The following is a 16,579-nucleotide window of genomic DNA, read 5'->3' as shown; positions in this document are numbered from 1 at the left end:
AACAGTTCTCAATGCTGGCTGCATGTGAATATCTCCTGAGCAGCTTTTAAATAAAACTGATGTTTACACTCCTCTACAGAGCCATTAAATCAGAATTTCTGAGGAGTGAGACTGGAGAAGCAGTATTTCTTAAGTATCCATATTAATTGAAGTAAAATACGCATACAGAAGAATGCAGTTACCGTAAATGTACAGCTTAAGGAATTATCATAAAATGAACACACCTGTGTTACCACCGCTCTGGTAAAGAGAACATCACCAGAGTCCTAGAAACCCCACTCATGCTTCCTTCTAAGTAGGCATTAGTACTTTTTGAAAGTTCTTCAGCAGATTCTAATGTATATTCAAGGATGAGAACCACTCTATTAACTGCTAATTGTTTTCTATACCAATGTCTTATTTTGACTGAGTTGTGAAGAGTGGGAAATAAATCGTTTTAAAATACATATTCTACGTTGATTACACAAACATGATCTTTTATCTTTAAAAGAACCATTTAGAATAGCTAGCATTACATCCTTTCCTACAAATGAGGAAGTAGAGGCTGAAACAGATGGTGTAATTTATGAAAGTGGTACCATTAAAGTGGGGCCACTGGAGTGTAAACCCCGGTCAGTGGTTAGTGGTTCCAAGTTCCAACAGAATCACACAGACTTAGGTTTGAATACCAAACTCTCCCACTTCCTAATTGTGTAACCTGAGTCAACTGGTTCGGTTTTCTTATCAGTAAAATAGAGATCACAATGTGATCTAACTCATCTAATTGCTACAAGGATTATATGCAAATAACTTGTCATAGTGCCTTGTAAGGATTATCATGGCCTGTATTAGTTTTATATGAGTCCAGCCCCAACTTTTCCCACTATCCCAAGCTGCTGCTTCTAAAAAGCCAAAAGTTAAGGAGTCCAAGCCCATGACTTCTGGCCAGATCCTTATACTGTGATTATTTGACTTAATTTCCATGAGGAGAAGGTGATCATAATATATGCACTACAGTGTGTCCCCAAATCCTGAAAACATAGAGGAATCAGGACACTTATTACGGCTTTTTCAGATTCACAATTAGAACAATTGATTTAAATTTAGAAGGACTTCATCTGAAAAGGTGCCCATATATTGAAGAAAAACATATTAAAATATTCATTAGACATGAAACTGACATGCCGTTTTATAATACATTTATCCTACATTTCTTCCCTTTTTTGGAATGAAGGTGATAGATGGATAGCTAGATATCTAGTTAGCTAGATAGAAAGAAATATATATCTATATCATAGATAGGTAAGGAAATGAGGTTAGTTAAAACAAATGATGGGGATTTCCTCTCCTGGTCTCCTGAGACTGAGTTTAACAGCCCACTTAAGCTTTAGAAAGTCAAGAGATACTCTAGATGAGGGAAATAACATTACATCGCTGTTCTCCTGCAGGTTTGCAAACAAAAGCTGGATACAGCAAATTATGTAAGTCTGAGCCAGATACCTTTGCCTTACCAAATTACAATGTTGGGGAATTTCCACTACAGTTCTGGGGTGTGCTTTGTGAATCAGCTACTTCCAAATTACCTCACTTGATTTACTCTCACTGCTAACCATGTCTCTCTTCTAGGAAAAAAGAAAAGAGAAAAAAGAGGAAGAAATGAGAGTGGTGAGTGATCGTATGTGATATATACTTACCCCCTACTTTGTAATGTGAGACGATAAGGATGAACAGCTTCCTTAAAAATTTCACCAGTTGGGCTTCCCAGGTGGCGCAGTGGTTGAGAGTCCGCCTGCCGATGCAGTAGAGACAGGTTCGTGCCCCGGTCCGGGAGGATCCCACATGCCGTGGAGCGGCTGCCCCCGTGAGCCATGGCCGCCGAGCCTGCGCGTCCGGAGCCTGTGCTCCGCAGCGGGAGAGGCCACAGCGGTGAGAGGCCCGCGTACCGCAAAAAAAAAAAAAAAAAAAAAATTTCACCAGTTACATCAGGCTTGTGCTCTAGGAATTTCATAATTAAAACGATATATTGATGGAGAGAGCTGTGGCTAGTGATCAGCAGAGCTGTTTTAGACCTGACTCTGACATTGAAAAGTCGGTCAAGCCCTTTAAGCTTTGGCTGCCTTATGTGTAAAATTTTTGTTACCTCAGTTTCCCCACGTGATTTGACTTTGGAAGGATGAAGACAAAAGCTGAGATGTCACAGGACTTTAATGTTGTTATTTGGGGTGTCGTTGTTTACTTGTTTGTCTTCAAAGCTTTAGGTTTATATCTATATTAAAGCAGGAATTTCCTAGACAAGGCAATCTGAGACTGGCCAGGTAATCACAAATTCACTGTAATATTTCAGTATCAGTACTTTTTTTTTTTTTTTTGTGGTACATGGGCCTCTCACTGTTGAGGCCTCTCCTGTTGCAGAGCACAGGCTCCGGACGCGCAAGCTCAAGTGGCCATGGCTCACGGGCCCAGCCGCTCCGCGGCATGTGGGATCTTCCCGGACCGGGGCATGAACCCGTGTACCCTGCATCGGCAGGCGGACTGTCAACCACTGCGCCACCAGGGAAGCCCAGTATCAGTACATTTTAATGGCAGTGATATCCACTCACAAAGAGCTTTCAGCAAGTTTCAACTCTGACTCGTTTTCCCTGAACTTACTCACTTTTCCTGTTCTTAAATTTTTATTACTTTAATCGATTAAATCCTAGGTTTAACATCAAGTATTTACTCTTAATATTATATATTATTAAATAATATTTGTTTAAATATAGATGAAAGTCTCAAGAGCAACTGAAAAAACTTTATCAAATAGGAGTTCATGGAACTAATAAAAAGTTTCCATTTGAACCATTTTATCATATTTTCAGAACACAACTAAGTTGTACTAAACTATGACAAAATCCCTCTTGAGAGGAATTTATGTCAAGGATAACGATGGATGAAAAGAATAAGAACAGAGATCTAAAAGCTCTTTGGAAAGAATTGATTGGTTTTCAAATGTAAGCTGTTAGTATATAGTTGCTACTATTTGAGAAGTATAATTTGACTAATTCCAGGTAAAAATATGTAATAAATGATAAAGGTCTTAGCATTATAACAAAGTTTGCAATCAATTTAGTAAATATAATTTATTACAGTAAACCTTTTAGGCATAATTTAAGGTTTAACCTTGCTCTGTTTTGGTAGACTTAAGTTACTAGGGTATACATCCTCGAACTGAGTAAACTTTGTCAACTGAAAAAAATGCACAACCTAAAAGTTGAGAATTATGTTTTATTTGGTGGGCAAAACTGAGGACTTAAACCCGGGATGCAGCCTGTTAGATAGCTCTGAAGGGCTGCTACAGAGAGGTAAGGGAGAAGCCAGGATATATAGGAGTTTTTGCAACAAAGACCGGGTAGTCGGAACTTCAAGATTACTGGTAATGAAAGAAAACCAGATATCTCAAGTTAATGAATTTAGCACTTTTTGTTGTACGGGAAGATGCAAGAGTCTGGGCTCATTGAAAGCATTCATTTGATACGCACCTTAGCTATCTAGGGCCAGTATCTTGTTCTTTCCTATCCTGGGTCCCCTCAGGGTGCATCGTTGGGGGTGGCTACAGTGGCTTGATGGCTGCAACATCCTTTGTTTACTGATATGGCAGACAACATTGTTCATTCACAAGGTGAAGTTGATGGTGAGCCATTGAAAATCAGACGATTACACTATTCTTTGGAGTTACAAAATCTATCATCAGTCATACAAATCAGTGTTTACCAATGTTAGTTTCTCATAATGTTAGTCTAAAGAAGGCTTTCTCAACTGTGGCACTATTAACATTTGGGGCTAGATAATTATTTGTTGTAGAGGGTTGTCCTCTGCATTGTATGAGGTTTAGCAGCATCCCAAAACTCTACCAACTGGATAACACACCCATTTGTGGCAATTAAAAGTCGCCAGACATTGCCAAATATTCCCTCAGGGGTAAAATGACCTCAGTTGAAAAACACTTTTCTAATGTTTCATCCCTCCTCAGTGATTTTGTGAGGGGATTTATATGACAAATCCTGCAACCATATAACTCTCGCTTAAAGATTCACATTTAATATTAACATCCTAAAGATTCTGAAAAGTCTTATTGCAATGAAACCAATTTACTTTTGTTTAATTTAACATTTCCCAAATATTTTGACTACAGAATCATCTGTATCTCAGTAATTGCTATTATAAATTTCTGTACTTTGTTACAAAACACACTGGAAAATCCTGGTGAAATTGAATGTCTACACAAGAACTTGATTCACTTAGAAGAAATCCTTAAAGCTCCAGAGTTCTTATTAAATGTGTGATGTATTTATATACCTTTAAGTTAAAAAAATCATCGTTTAAATAATAATAACAGCCACGACATCAACCATAGTAAACTAAGTTTTGATAGCACATAATGGTTTACAGAAGTACTTAGCAGGTGTGAAATAATAGAAAATGCATATATTGGTCTCTGCCCCTGGGTCTGAGAAAATGTGGGTCTGACGCTAACTCCAGGAAGATAGTGTCAGAATTGAATTGAACGATAGGACAACCAGCAGTCACAGAGAACTGCTTGATGTATGGAAAACCGACACATCCAGTGTCAGGAGTGAAGTGTGATAATAGTGTGAGGGTAGAAGAGAAACACACAGGAAATGTTTTTTCCTTCTACAGCAGGCATTTGTTATTTCCTTTTCAAGACACAGCTATTAGTATCATTCTTGTTTCACAAGTTAAGAAATAGTCTTAAGAATGTGGAGTGACTTGCCCAGGGTCTTACAACTTCAAGATGGAGAGGAGAAAATCAAACCATATTATCAGATTCCACACTTTTGGTTTCCTCCGCACTCATAGTATACATTGTAGAGGTAGTAATTTCATCATATTGCTACCCCTCTCTCACTGGGTACCAGCCATGCAATTCAGTTGATTTCATATTCCCTTGCTTCATCTCCAAGGGTGAGTAGCTTCATCAAATCAGTTTGAACCCATCCCATATTCACAATGACTGGTTCAGTGCCTAAAATATGTAGAATATAGCATTTGAATGCTTCTTTTAGGAGTCCACAGTTAACCTAAGTTGGTCTTGTTAAAGAAGGGTCTAGGACTTTAGCAAAATTTAGGGGAAGGAAAGTTTTGTGGTTAGGTCGAGCAGATGGTCAGGTGAATAGATGTGAGGACTTAGACTGCTGGAGCTTTTTTTTTTTGTTGCCATGTGGCAATCTCACCTGCATAGAAAGGCAACATTTGGAGGGCAGAACCAGAAATTCCAGAGTAAAGGATACAGAAACCCCATCCGAACTGCCTAAAGCCAGATCTACCATTGGATGTTTTCAGTCATCCAAGTCAACAAGTGTTTTGCCCACTTGTGTTTGGGTTTCTGTCAGTAGCAATAGAAACTATTCTTAGTAATACACCTGAAATGGAAATAGTAATAAATGGCATGTCATTTCAAAAATTATCAGTAGAAAAAAGATAATATTTGATCTAAAATTGTTTCATAAATTTAAAATCATCATGTATTTATATTACAACTCCTAACTTAGATGGATTTAAACTAGATTGCTGTTAATCGCAAACTCTAAAACAGAATGAAAACAAATTCCAGGTGATATGGTTAGATGTGATTAGTATGATAAATCTGAAGAAATGCTACAGACAACCAGCTAACTGCCAGATGTAAAAAAAAAAAAAAGTCTGGAGAGAATGGCATGGATGTAGCTTCTAAAAGGAGAAAAGTCAGAGTGAACAAAGAAGTTAGTATGTAATGCAGTGTAATGGTATTTAGGAAATTCATCTGAAGCAGTAAGAAAAATAAGATATCGGTTGCATTAGTTTTGACAACATAGATGAATGCTCCTGCTTAATTATTTAATTTACTGTGGAGAAGTTGGAATTGAGGAAAAGATTAAAATCAGTCCAAATATTTTTCTTCAAAAATAGATTCTTATAAGAATTGTTTCTCTTTCAATTCCATATCTAAGATTGAGTTCAGGCAAGAGAAATATTTCTTTATTATTCCTGCACCTAAAAATTATTCTAATTTGGCTAACTTTCTGTTCTTTGAAGTTCAGACACATTCATCATAGTGGATAACAAAGAATGCTTCTTTAAATATTGTCACATGCCAGTACCATTCAAAAAAATGCCCAAGGTGTCACCAACTGAATCCCAGATAAATTGCTGACTCTTATCCTGGAAAAGCTATGAAATAATAGCTACCAGTAGCTACTGCTTAGGACACTAAGAGTGAGTTGTTAACAATTCTGAACTCATCTTTATTGTATTAGGTACTAGTTTTCATTTACAAGGGAAAAAAAGGAAAAAAATAAAACAGTTTCTAGTAACAGGGAAGAGGATTATTGACATGGCCGCTTTCTAAAGGAGTCTCAAAAAGAAAGGTATTTCTGGATGCACAATACATGTAAAAACCACAACAGCAGTAAGTTGGGGATCTTTATTGTACACCCTGCTGTGCCAACAATATGACACAAATACTCTCCACAAGCCTACTTTTAATGTGCTATGAAAAAAATAGTTTCCTTACCCTTTACTTTGTAATTTTTTGCTACCTAATTGATCTACTTACTCATAGTTTCTGTTACCTCATAACTTCGGCAAAGTCCATCATGTCTTTCCAACTGATTTCTATAATATTTAACTTTTGTTCCTGCTGCTAAATGACTCATTCCCCTAGAATTTCCTAGTTCAAGAGAATCTCACTGACTGAGCTCATCTTTTGTGAGTCAGGCCACATCACAGTTTCCTCATCAGCTTTTGGTTTGACTGCCCTTGAGTGTAGTTGGGGATGACAAGAAGGTGGAAAACTGTGCAGTAAGATTTTTGTGAGGCAGCTTATCCTGGTAAGGAATGTATCCATGGAGAACAAGGTACTTGTCTAATACAGTTGAGCTCTTGCTAAGCAGTAGACCAAACTTCCTATATCCTCCCCAACACAACTGCAAAGTTGCCTTCACCTAACGCATTCCATCTATCACACGCATTGTACATACACCCACATCTTGCAAATAGAATACTGTTAATCTTGTGTCAATTCCATTTCCTGCCTCTAGAGGCGATGTCAAAAGGTCCTATCAAAAATGGCTTAGTGATCTTGGAGTCTACTGGGTAATGGTCATGACCATTGATCTGAAGCTAGACTATGAATTCTGGTTGTGATATTTAATATCTGGGCAATTGTGTTAAACTCTTTGTTTCTCTGTCTCTTAATCTACAAAATGAGTATGCTTCTCACCTACCCTATAAGATTTGGGGGAGGATTAAGCGGATCAATATATCTAAAGTGCTTCAGAGAGCACTTGGAACATGGGATGTTAGCTATTATTTTAAAAAGCACTATTGAAATACATTCAGTTTTTATTTGTCTCCTCTCTGCATCTGTAAATTGTATACTTAAATACCACTAAAACACTAATATAAAATAACAGTAAAAACCTAGAACTGTCATAACAGATAACTTTGATAAAGGAGAGAAATGAGAAGAAACCTTTACTTCTAAGGACCTGGAACTATGTACTGTTCATTTGTTCTGGTCCTGAACAAATATTTCATTTTCTAGGATGGTTCACTAACTTCGAAACATGTGGCTCCCAAGGTTGGCACTATAGGCCATTTATTTTTGGACGGTAAGACATTAACAAGCTGAGTAAATAAGAATGACACCCTCTATATTTTATGATCATCCTTTAGTATAATTTAAGTATTAGTGATAAATAGAGCATTCAATCTTATAATCACTTAGACATTTCCATAAATGCTCCAAAATTAGGTTGTGTGTGTGCGTGTGTGTGTTCAGTCAAAGAGAAAACACAGTAGCATTCAATGGTTATAGCTTATTCATGTCGACATGGTAAGGCCTGTTGGTTTGCCCCAACTGATGTGAGGTCAGATAACTACACTTTTCATTAAAGTAAGAACAATATAGAAGAATGCACAACACTTGCTTATAGGTCTCGTATGGATACAAATGCAATTATTAGAAGGTCAACTTGACCACAGATATCATTCCTACTGGTTTCCTGAGAAGTAAAACCTACATGCAAAGGTAACAGCACCTTGGCTTCTTTTCTCTGCCCCATCTGATACTAAATGTTGCCAAGATTCATGAAGATTCTAAGGGTTCACGTGCGATACAACCATTTGACTTCACTTATAGTTTCATGAAGCATTGAAGGCCCAGACAGAAAGCAGTTGGCTTACCGCTCTCCCCATGCCCCACAAAAGGGCATTTTTATTTCTATTACATTCCATATCTTTGGACTGTCCTTCACCAGAATTAAGAATTTATTCTTTTAAGCTGTGGTAGTGTCAGGGATGGATGGAAGCAAAGATACAAAAAACACCTGGATTATATTCTACACATCTGATGCTCAAGTATACCCAGACAAGACTTAGATTTTCCCCATTCCTTTTTTACTGTATGTCTCAATAAAGATGCCAAGTGTAAAAACAAAGGCACCTCTAGTGCATTAAAGGCATTAAATAGTCATCCAATGCTAATCCTTCCTTTTTGACTACTGATCAAGACTATTTTATAGGAAAATGATAAAGATATCCACCATACTTGTTAATAAAAATTCACCAACATGAAATAGATTGAGGAGCAGAAAATTAAAGCTGGACCCAGTCAGTCTGTACTGAGAATACCTGACATGAGAATACAGTCTCAGTGACCTTTTCACTATCTCTGCTGAATTGACTTCGAATGGTTCCTTTCATCCCCATGTAGGAATGAACAAACCACCTCCTGTGGAGGCTGAGACTTACATGAGGTCTCTCCCTTGCTAAGATCCTTGCTCAAAAGAAAGGTCATGAAAGCTGCATACTGATCACATTCTAAACCTTTTCACCCAGGCCCCAGTGGAAGCCTGGATTAATGAGACTGATAAACTCTGATTTACCCATATGACAGTTAGAGAAAAACACCCCATGGTGACCATTAAAGGCCAATAGGAGAGCCCACGGCAGCCCTCAGCTCTCTTAACTGGCTGTTGTACCAAAGACAATTTTGAATCCAATAGCCAATGTCAAGTGTGCAAACCCTCCTTTCTTTCTCTTTCCTGGAGTGAGAAGGGGACACCATCAAAAAGGTCAAAATTTCCAGAACAAAGTGATATGTCAAAGGTTACTGGAATATTATGCTTATCAAACTTATTATCGGTAAAGTATTTTTATCCATACCCTCATTGGGACAATTTCATGTTCAAGTGATCCATTTATGTTACACTGTTATCTCTAATGTTTCCCTTTAGTTCTTCAAGTTGGGTGAAAATGGCAGTCAGTCATAAAATGTTCAAAATATTTGGGGCAAAGAAAAATTCCACTTTGATAGAAACCCAAACAATAGATGTATGTTGTTTGTTCATAATGAGAAACATATTTGACATATGAGAAAAATGGCTCCCCAAAGATGTCCATGTCCTAATTCCTAGAATCTGTGACTATGTTACCTGACATGGCAAAAGGGGCCTTACAGATGTGACTAAGTTAAGAATCTTTTTTCTTTAATAAATTTATTTATTTATTTGTTTTTGGCTGCGTTAGGTCTTCATTGCTGCGTGCGGGCTTTCTCTAGTTGCCGCGAGCGGGGACTACTCGCTACTCTTTGTTGTGGTGCACGGGCTTCTCATTGCAGTGGCTTCTCTTGTTGCAGAGCATGGGCTCTAGGCGCGCGGGCTTCAGTAGTTGTGTCACGCAGCCTCTGTAGTTGTGGCTCACAGGCTCAGTAGTTGTGGTGCATGGGCTTAGTTGCTCCGCGGTATGTAGGATCTTCCTGGACCAGGGCTTGAACCCATGTCCCCTGCACTGGGAGGCAGATTCTTAACCACTGCGCCACCAGGGAAGTCCCAGTTAAGAATCTTGAGATGGGGAGATTAACTTGGATTTACTGCATGGCACTGATATAATCACAAACTCAGGCCTTATAAGTGAAAAAGCGTAGCAGAAGAGTCAGAGTCAAGGGAGGAGATGTGACAACCGAAGAGAAGCTGGGAGTGATGCTAATGCTGGCTTTCAAGATGGAGCCAAGGAATAAGAGCAGCCTCTAGAAGCTGGAAAAGGCAAGGCCAGGAATTCTCCCCTACAGCCTCCAGAAGGAATGCAGCTCTGCCAACACCTTGATTGGTCTTGATTGTAGACCAATGAGACCCCTTTGGACTTCTGACATCTAGAACTACAAATTAATATGTTTTTTCCAGTTTTAATCCACTAAATTTGTGGTGATTTGGTACAGCAGCCATAAGAATCTAATACATTGTCTAATAACTTTATTATTAAATCCTTGTAAAGAATCTATGGGACAATATATAAAAACAACCTAATTTATTGCCCATTGTTAAAATGATAATTAACAAATCTTAATTGACCACCTCTTACTTTTCAAAGAACTAGGCCACCTTTAAACTCAGTGAAGACCCATGACTAAAATATTAAATTATTTCCTACTTATATCCAACCTGATCCATGTTATCCGCCTTAAAAGTATTTGCAAATTTACCATTTTTTTTTAAAATCTAGTGATCTAAAGTTAAGCTTTCTATATTTAATATGCTTCCTAGTACATTGTTGGCAATCAATAAAACAGTATTCAAAAATGAAAGATAGTGTCTAAATTGGTGTTTTATTTTGAGATAGGCTATACAGATCTTCTAATCCTTTGTGGTTTCTGAGAACTGAAACTAGTAAATTCACAGTTAAAAAAGAGTTAGGTGACTTTTTAAATTCCTGAAAATTGAGTGAGTTATTTAAAATATGCACTGGGCGTAAACAAAATGACCAAATAATTATGCTTGTATTTTTATTTTAAAAGAATCTAATAAGAATGAAATGTTTCATTATTGCATCAAACTTAGGAAATTTCAAATATTGCTTTTAAATATCATGTATATGAACTCAGAAATGTAATCAGTTAATTATCACTACTTTATATAAAAAAAGAAGCTTTGATATTTTTATCAGGAGAGACAATGCTTTTAATTCCCTTGCATTTGTTCAAGAAAAAGTCTAACCTCAGACTACATCTGTGCATTTAGAGATAACAATAATATTCTTCCTAACATCAAGGACAAAAGCAAATATGGGAAGCTCCAGATGGATACGGAATCTATAAATTTACACACTTTCATGGGGGATTAGCATGGGAATAAAGAATGCTTTTTTTCAATATTATAAGAGTTTTGACTAAGAGGGTCAGTAAATCTTTGCTAAAACTTGGAATAATTATTTGGAAAATTTTAGTATGAGAAACGTCCAGAGAAATAATAATTTGGTTGCAGCCAGAGTATTTGGCCTGGGTCCCATTTGTAACTAAACGCAACCTAGTAAATGTCACACTTTCACAAACTACCTTCAGCACTACAAGTGAAGTCCTAGTTGCCTATTTAATTGAGGCAAAATCTGACAAGAATAAATTTTTTTTAACTCAAGTATATGTGCCTAGAGTAAAACATTGGTTACTTCTAGGAAATTTGTGTTTATTTTACATGCTTTCAGATTACAAAACATAATACATAAAAATACACACAATTATGATCATAAAGGAGATATTGTTTTGAAATCTGTTTTTTCCACCTGCTTCCATATGTCAAACCTCCCTTAATGACATTAATTTGTTTCTGAATACCTCACTGCTATGTCAAAAAGCATTCAATGAAAACATATCTCTCTTCATTTTACTGGGGAATTTTTGCTGACAGAAAAATATTTCACTTTAATAAGTTTAAGTAATCAATGATAACTTGGAAGTAAATAAATACCCTTTGTACATAAAATATAATGCAGTGAAGATTTATTTTACTCACCTGAGGAAGAAGAGACCTGCTGGATGGTGGTGGGTGGTACTGGAGGGGTGTGAAGTGCTGCTGTTTCTTTTCTACATTATTTCCTCACCAGATTTTCTACCTTATTGGTCCCATGGTCATCTTGCGCCCCATCTACTTTTACAGATAGAGTTGTAGTGCAGAGAAACAACATGAAAGCAAATAAAGTTCAAAAATGAGAGCTCTGACAATCCTGTAGCCTGTGGAAAAAAACCACATTCACGGAAATACAGACAAGTTGAAAAGGCAGAGAGCTATGTACCAGATGAAGGAACAAGACAAAACCCCAGAAAAACAACTAAATGAAGTGGAGACAGGCAACCTTCCAGAAAAAGAATTCAGAATAATGATAGTGAAGATGATCCAGGACCTCGGAAAAAGAATGGAGGCAAAGATTGAGAAGATGCAAGAAATGTTTAACAAAGACCTAGAAAAATTAAAGAACAAACAGAGATGAACAATACAATAACTGAAATGAAAACTACACTAGAAGGAATCAATAGCAGAATAACTGAGACAGAAGAACGGATAAGTGACCTGGAAGACAGACTGGTGGAATTCACTGCTGCAGAACAGAATAAAGAAAAAAGAATGAAAAGAAATGAAGACAGCCTAAGAGACCTCTGGGACAACATTAAACACAACAACATTCACCTTATAGGGGTCCCAGAAGGAGAAGAGAGAGAGAAAGGACCCGAGAAAATATTTGAAGAGATTATAGTAGAAAACTTCCCTAACATTGGAAAAGAAATAGCCACCCAAGTCCAGGATGTGAAGCGAGTCACATACAGGATAAACCCAAGGAGAAACATGCCAAGAAACATAGTAATCAAATTGGCAAAAATTAAAGACAAAGAAAAATTACTGAAAGCAGCAAGGGAAAAACGACAAATAACATACAAGAACTCCTATAAGGTTAACAGCTGATTTCTCAGCAGAAACTCTACAAGCGAGAAGGGAGTGGCATGATATACTTAAAGTGATGAAAGGGAAGAACCTATAACCAAGATTACTCTACCCAGCAAGGATCTCATTCAGATTTGATGGAGATATCAAAAGCTTTACAGACAAGCAAAAGCTAAAAGAATTCAGCACCACCAAACCAGTTCTACAACAAATGCTAAAGGAACTTCTCTAAGTGGGAAACACAAGAGAAGAAAAGGACCTACAAAAACAAACCCAAAACAATTAACAAAATGGTCACAGGAACATACATGTCGATAATTACCTTAAACGTGAATGGATTAAATGCTCCAACCAAAAGACACAGGCTTGCCGAATGGATACAAAAACACGACCCATATATATGCTGTCTACAAACAGACCCACGTCGGACCTAGGGACACATACAGACTGAAAGTGAGGGGATGAGATAACATATTCCATGCAAATGGAAATCAAAAGAAAGCTGGAGTAGCATTACTCATAACAGATAAAATAGACTTTAAAATAAAGAATGTCACAAGAGACAAGGAAGGACACTACATAATGATCAAGGGATCAATCCAAGAAGAAGATATAACAATTATAAATATATATGCACCCAACATAGGAGCACCTCAATACATAAGGCAACTGCTAACAGCTAAAAAAGAGGAAATCGACATTAACACAATAATAGTGGGGGATTTCAACAACTCACTTACACCAATGGACAGATCATCCAAACAGAAATTAATAAGGAAACACAAGTTTTAAATGACAGAATAGACCAGATAGATTTAATTGATATGTATAGGACATGCCATCCAAAAACAGCAGATTACACTTTCTTCTCCAGTACACATGGAACATTCTCTAGGATAGATCACATCTTGGGTCACAAATCAAGCCTCAGTAAATTTAAGAAAATCGAAATCATATCAAGCATCTTTTCTGGCCACAGCGCTATGAGATTAGAAATGAATTACAGGGAAAATAACGTAAATAACACAAACGCATGGAGGCTAAAAAATACGTTACTAAATAACCAAGAAATCACTGAAGAAATCAAAGAGGAAATAAAAAAAAAAAAAAAAATGAGAGCTCTTCAAAACTTGAAGAAGTAGCCTTGATGTGCAAGGGCCAAATAGGCATATACCTTCCCTTGATCAGGCTTTTGGGCAAAAGAACTCCAAGCAAAACATTGTTCTTTGGGCCCATCTGAACACGGGACATAATTTAAATTTGTTCCATGCAGCGTTCTCAGACCAGAACCCATTGTGTCAAGTAAACTATCTCTGTCTGAAACAATTATATTGAAATATTTCTTCTTATAGCATTTTTATTTTAGCAAGTTTGGGGATAAATTCCAGGGGTTGTCTGAAAAACGGTAAAGCTTTTCAAGTACTACTAGGAGGAAAAGTTATTAACTGAAGAGTCTTTATGTGAGGTAAGCATATTGCAAGTATAATTAGTTAGAGATTACCAAAGGTATAGATCATGGGCTTCTCCCGCAGGAGCCATCCAGTTTAGAAAACAAGATGATAGTCAATCTATGTATAACAGCAACTGTGAGAAAAGTTATCTATGATATACATGAAGGAAATTTTGAGGGGCAATGCAGCCATTAGATAAAAACTTTAAAAGAAAATGTTCATAACCTTAGAACTAATAGTTCTACTTCAGAGAACTTATTTTAGAGATTAGAAATTTATGAACATATACGATTATTGCTGTGTTTTTTATAATAGTGAAAATTTTAAAACGATTTCTGTGTCTAAACAGTAAGGTATTTGTTAAGTAACTTAAGGACATCCATATACTGGGATAATTCAAAGCCATTGAAACATATCTTAAATGATAGTTCACACATGAAAAATGCATTGATATGTTGCTAAGTTAAGACAAATCAGATAACGATATATTCAAATCAATCTCAATTTTGTAAAATATCTCTCTAAGTGTTGATTTATTCTTAGAGAGGTTTGAACAGAAATAAGCCAAATATTCACTGTAGTTTTCCCTGCTGTGAAATTTTGGGTGATTATGTCTTCTTTATTATTCTTTTCTGTATTCTATGATTTTTTTCAACATATAACAATACTTCAATTTTTTTTTTTTTTAACAAATGAGACATTCGATTGGAAGTGGTTTTAAAGATTAGCCTATTGTAAGAGAAGAAATAGGCTCAGGTAGGAATTATGATTTGAAGTAAGTTAGGCATCAAGGTATTAATTAAAGAGTTGGTAGTTGAAAAGGAGATTGGGGGTGGGGGGAGGAATTGCAAAGGGAAAATTTAACCAAACTACTCAGTGAAAAGTTAGGCACATGCTGAAATATTAGTCGTTGAACAGTTTTTTTTTTTTTTTTTTTAATCTGCTTTATTTATTTATTTATTTTGCGGTACGCGGGCCTTTCACTGCTGTGGCCTCTCGCGTCGCGGAGCACAGGTTCCGGACGCGCAGGCTCAGCGGCCATGGCTCACGGGCGCAGCTGCTCCGCGGCATGTGGGATCTTCCCGAACCGGGGCACGAACCTGTGTCCCCTGCATCGGCAGGTGGACTCTCAACCACTGCGCCACCAGGGAAGCCCCTGAACAGTTATTTTTAAATAGAGAAGGAAATGGGTAAATTCTGGTTTTGTCCCAAATCTTCCACTTTGGTTAAATGGATGGTTCTAAAATCTCTGGACTTCCTAATTATCTTAAGAGCAAAGATTAAGTCTTTTTTTATTGGGAAGTTCTCTGAAGGAGCCGTTAAGGAGCCTTGCTCAAAGTGATTTGTAATACTTGTGTGTGAATTTCATCATTGGCAAAAGCTGCCACATCATATTGTCCGTGCGGACATAACTGAGGAATTCTGATGTTGGCCAGAGTTTTGGGTTAAAAATATAAAATGCCTGGTTGCTCAGCCCTATTATGTACTCAATAATAAGTACTGTTCATCTTCTTATATTATGTTTTCTGAAAGTAAATAGATGTAGGATTAATTAACTCTTTATAAAACAGTCAGCTGTACTCATAGATACACATATAATATTCTGAATTCAAACCCTTAGAATAGGGAGATTGGGATTGACATATATACACTAATATGTATAAAATAAATAACTAATAAGAACCTGCTGTATAAAAAATAAACAAAATAAAATTCAACCCTTTAGAATACATAAATATGGGATAAAAAAGCGTCCACAAATGTACAATTTAGAGATGGTTTGGGTTCAATATTTTATTATACGTTAAAATGAATTTAGTGTATTTTAAGGTCATTTCAAATATTCAGCACGTAGAGGTTTTTATTTTTTTAAAAAACAGGAATATAATAAATACTGTACTGAGACTTTGAATGCCCAAAGTTCATAATTATCTCAAAGAATCTTTTCACTCCAGGCCACCGGCAGGCTAAATTTTAAAGTAGGGGAAGTTTGCATTTACCATTTCCTTCCTTATTACCTTTCACCTTTAGGAATGAATCTATTACCCCAGACCCTGAGCTAACCTACACTTTCATACACAGCCTTTTCTTCTTACCTGTGAAATAGGGGTTTTTGTCTGTTGCACAGGACTCGGTACCATGCTTTCCTGATAGTCCTGATTTAAGGGTAACTGCTCCTCCCTCCTGAGTTCTAGCCATTGTTCTCTGTTTGAAATGGGATTATTCACATATTGAGTGATTACCCCTCACCACCAACCGTGCACAAAGCATGATGTACGAAGACTTTAGCTCTTACACATTTCACATAGGACCAGAAGTTGCCTGAAATTAATATGCCATCTTAGCTACGTAGACTGGCTTTGAGTGTAAAAATGAGAAATTTTCGTCAGGTGGTTGTAGCTG

General features: G+C 36.9%; 1 long non-coding RNA gene across 1 annotated transcript in view; it reads left to right on the top strand.

Annotated features, from left to right (window-relative positions):
* Positions 1-1,603: 1,603 nt before the first annotated feature.
* Positions 1,604-16,579, top strand: part of LOC125960278 (uncharacterized) — a 74,673-nt gene continuing 59,697 nt past the window's right edge. The window contains exon 1 of the long non-coding RNA XR_007479916.1: positions 1,604-1,644. This is a non-coding gene — a long non-coding RNA (uncharacterized LOC125960278). The remainder of the gene's footprint in view (positions 1,645-16,579) is intronic.

This window comes from Orcinus orca, chromosome 10 (assembly GCF_937001465.1).
Source record: "Orcinus orca chromosome 10, mOrcOrc1.1, whole genome shotgun sequence".
In the NCBI taxonomy this organism is placed as follows: Eukaryota; Metazoa; Chordata; class Mammalia; order Artiodactyla; family Delphinidae; genus Orcinus; species Orcinus orca.
This window is presented reverse-complemented; position numbering and strand designations above follow the sequence as displayed.